Raw genomic sequence first — 4,544 nt, 5'->3', positions numbered from 1 at the left:
AATAGATACAGTATGACAACAGATATAAAAATGAGAGAATAAGTGTCATAGATTAGGTGAAGACAGGATATTGGGAGTAAGTGACTAGATGCAAATGTATAGTTGCAACCCCAATATTAAATCTGAATGAAAAAAAAAAAAAGTTGTAACTGTTGACATTAGTTGTTTTCATAGGCTAATGGGGTAACACTTAAAATGGTAACAAACAGGATAATCTAAAAACAGTTATATTAATAGGTCAAAATATCAGAGTATCAAACTTATTACGTCAGACTTACAGAGAAGGGTTGTAAAGTGGCAAGAGACTTTGCAGAGGGGTGGCTTGAGAGTAAATGTGGATTAGACAGAAGCTATGGTGAGCAGTAAATACGTCAGGAGCAAGGATGTGATGCTGAAGTTGAGAATAAGCTAAAAGCAGCCTTGGGGAAGTGAAGGGAGGTAGCAAAAGTGGTATGTGATAATTTAATGCCAATCAAGCTAAAATTCAAGATCTATAGCCAAGTAATTAGACCACTGTTAATTCATAGCTCGGAAACGTGGGCTCTAAGACGAAAAGAGCAAGAAAAGCTTGAGAGAACTGATGAGAATATGCTGAGGGGATTATAGGAATATCACTGCTTGAAAGATTGTAAAATGATGAAATAAGAAGAATGGCAGGCATAGTAAAGGTTATAAACGTGATAAGTGTGTCACGACTGAGATGGTGTGGGCACGTGTTGAGGATGAATGGTATGAAGGGAATGAGGAGGGCTTGGAAGGAACCTGTTACGGAGAGAAGATCGAGAGGGAGTCAAAAAAAATTAGATGGCGAGATAAGGTGAAGGATGATATGGAAAGAAGAGGTTTAATGAAAGAGGGTGCTTCGATAGAAGGCATTGGAGATGGCGCATGTAGGGATTCGGAGGGAAATAAGTCAGATATCATAATTTAATCAAAGACTTACTCTTAGGACATACATTTGTTCTATCAACAGATTCTAGTAAACAATTCATGAGCTTTTCCAATACCATGCCCTCCTAAATTCCATGTTCATTTTTAAATATTTCTTGATGAGCACAATACAATTTTTCAGGGAAATTATGATAATTAATTGATTTTCCAATCCTCCTCAAAAGTTGGCTCGATATAGTAAGCCATCAAAAGTTGGCCTTGAACTTTCAGACGTTGGAGTTCCACAACAAAGCTAATATGCTCTTTAACATTGGGTTTGTAGTAAATGTTTTATCTATATACTGTACAATATCTTTATTACCAGCGACTAGTGACTTAGTAAAGCTGCAAAATCCCTAAACTAGCTATAGGCAAGCATAAAAAAGACTAAACTAGAGTGAGATTCCTAATGTCACCAAGCATGTGTGATAACATGATCTACATGAGGCCCATCGCTGGTCCCTCTTATTGACTCTCAAACTACTATATCCATGAGTTGTAGGCGTGCCATTAATATTATCCAAGCCAAGGTTTGCATCTTGGCAGCAACAACCAGTACCCTTCACAGGCATACTAAGTGAACTAGTAAAGACCATCAGCCGTTCATCTCCATTTGATAATGGACAGAATTTTGGTATAACGATTACACTTGGTTAGACCATATTCCAGGCTATATTAATATTGTAATGTTCCATTATTCTCCAAGCGCCTCGATAAACTTGTTGTGGTACATGACCCCTTAATATACTTAATTCTTAAGAATGTATTAATCAAAACTCATTGTTAGGGAACACAATACAACTTAAATTCCCTCAAGTAAAACCCATATCCTATTAGCAGAATAATATAACCAACGTTATATGTAATTCCCATAAAATTGCAGTAAATTACAGAGGTCAAACTTTAACATCAACATTTTCTTGAACAATAATAGAAAATACTTAGGGAGTCTTCTATAAGAGAGACGATCACACAGAAGTTTGAGAGCATTTGGAGACAAGTAAAACCATTCAAAACTTTATCAGAATTCATATTCAGGGCATATAAAAGCCTTATATAGACATGATTTATAGCTTGTGAAATTTAAACTATTAAGTTGACTTTATAACAATTCATTACTGTAAGTGTGTTGACGAGTGATGATCCGCAAAATACTTAAGAGGAATATACTAATAATAGAGATATAATAATCATTTACATAAAATTACCCAAACAATTTAAATCTCATTCCCACTGATACATATATAAGCTCTATAGATAAAAATCTTTGAAGACCAAACATATTATCATTCCATCAAAGATAATAAAACTCCGTTTAAATATAGAGACGAAGTGAAGTTGGCTTCGAACAAGGGATGTGCAGCGACCATGGTCCACTACCTGCGTTTTTAGCAAGCTCAAACAACCTGTGGCTCAGCCTCAGGAATTTACCACAACCAATGTCGCCACCTTCACTCTGACCTTCGTCTTTGCCTTCTTTCTCTTCCTTCCTTCGCTCAACGAAACAACCTGAAAAGTATCTCTGTTTCGCAATAAAGGTTATTCTGTACAAACACCCAAAAAATTAAGCTATTTAAGTATTTGTAACTTAACATATTAATGGTTGTGGCACAAAGATAGATTCGCAACAGTAGACTTAAAATTACGTTAAATTTAAACTTGAAATGGCCGATGCTTCGTTCTAGAAGGTTCTTCTGGCTAGGTTTCCAGTGTTTCCGCTACGTGAGATTGTGAAGGATTTGTTTCTTAGAGGTATGGATAAACTCGTATCAATAAAATAGGCTCTAACAGAGAGAGAGAGAGAGAGAGAGAGAGAGAGAGAGAGAGAGAGAGAGAGAGAGAGAGAGAGAGAGTCTTGAAATCCCTGTAGAGATTTACGAACGTCACGCGAAAGGGATTTGAGATTAAAAAGTCTCTTCACTACACAAGTAACAATATTTGATTTATGTGGCATTAACCATGGTCCCATTCATGTACAGACCCTCAAAACAAAATGTAATATGAAAAAGGGAAGCGTTCTGATTTTACACTTATCGCCATCCTTCCGCGCCACCGCACTAGGAAAGAAAAAACATCCAAAGGTGATTTAGAATAGAAACATATTTAAGAAAATTATTAAAATGAAGCTTAAATCTAAAAGGAAATATCGTAGTTTTAAATCAATGTAAATAAAGCTAAGTAAAATAAAGTGGCTTTGAACAAACAGATCCACCTTCAAAGACAAGATACCATCCTCTCTCAGACTAGAAATCTGTGGCTCGTCTTAGCAAGAACCGTTTCCTCGTGGTGACTATAGAAAAATAGACACAAGTGCTCAAAGCTTTGTTAGTGCCACTCTTAATTCCTTTTACCGCCACTGTGCCAACTTCTATCGAGCAGAAACTAGTATCACTATGCATTCATTGTCACTAAGGTTAGAGTGAGCAAAATCAAGAGTTCACGCCAGGGGTGATGAAATTAGTGATGATGCAACTTAATTGGGTCTGTACGTTCAAGTTCGATGAGACCATCATATTTATTCAAGATAACATTTTATTATTAAATAAAAAGTATGAAAACAAAAATTATATTGGAGTTGAAGAAAATTATCTCACTGTGCTATTTTCTTGAAATAGAATAAAAATATTGGAGAGAGAGAGAGAGAGAGAGAGAGAGAGAGAGAGAGGAGAGAGAGAGAGAGAGAGAGAGAGAGAGAGAGAGAGAGAGAGAGAGAGAGAGAGAGAGAGAATTGTCATAATTCATGACGTCACACTCACTCAAGTCCACTGTTAAAATCACTACAACATGCCTGTCATGACTCATTACAGACATTCATCCGAGAGATATGGAAAGTAAACGGAGTAGAAAACCTAGATGATTTCATATCAACAACAAAAATAGCAAAATTACCAAAAAAAAAAAAAATTGTCCTATAAATAAAACTCAAAAATCTTGGAAAAAAAAAAGACCTAACGAGAAAATTCACTTCGATTAAAAATTTCCACCAACAGATCCCGCGAGTGAACACGTAAGGAAGAAAAACGGGTCACCTGAACAAAATTCGCAAAATTCGGAAAGAGCACGATACGATATCCACTTGTAACGAGAAGAAGATTCCACTTCACCTCAACTCACCGTTGAAAAAGCAAGCCTTTCCTTCTCTCTCTTTCTCACTCCGCAACACCCGAGCTCTCACTGATAGCTCACGAAACCGTAGTCTGAGGGAGGCACCCTAAAGACACCTCTGGCCCGGATGCCCAAATCTTCTAAAACGCCAACGTAGTAAAGTATGTTTTCAGAGTTGCTGCGGCATGCGTCATCTATTAAGGTGCCTGATGGATGAGCGGCGACGATAGCGATCGACTTCTCCAAGTGAATGAAAAAAAAAATAAGATGTGAATAAAGATTTGAGTAACGAGAGTTTTTACCTGGATTCCGCTCTGATCTGAAGGTGGTTTCAATTGGATGCGTATTCTTACTTATTTTCTTCCATATAAGGACCCAAGCTTTCGAATCAGATGTTCAATTTCTCTTTTGGCATGCCAAAATTAATACAAATGAAACGGGATCAGCCAAAATTTAAAACATTTTCTATTTAACAGAAATAGCTTATAGTCAACTTAAAAAGCTTCTTT

The 4,544-nt window shown here is 36.6% G+C and overlaps 1 protein-coding gene across 2 annotated transcripts in view; it reads right to left on the bottom strand.

Moving 5' to 3' along the window:
* The window catches only part of LOC137653660 (actin, larval muscle-like), a 19,938-nt gene extending 15,740 nt beyond the window's left edge, over positions 1–4,198 (bottom strand). The window contains exon 1 of one of the 2 annotated variants that reach the window (XM_068387234.1): positions 4,045–4,198. The gene's annotated coding sequence lies outside the window, so the exon portion shown is untranslated. Of the gene's footprint in view, positions 1–4,034 lie in introns of both variants that reach the window. The other variant, XM_068387236.1, reaches the window with a different exon arrangement.
* Positions 4,199–4,544: the final 346 nt, after the last annotated feature.

This window comes from Palaemon carinicauda, chromosome 14 (genome assembly GCF_036898095.1).
Source record: "Palaemon carinicauda isolate YSFRI2023 chromosome 14, ASM3689809v2, whole genome shotgun sequence".
NCBI lineage: Eukaryota > Metazoa > Arthropoda > Malacostraca > Decapoda > Palaemonidae > Palaemon > Palaemon carinicauda.
This window is presented reverse-complemented; position numbering and strand designations above follow the sequence as displayed.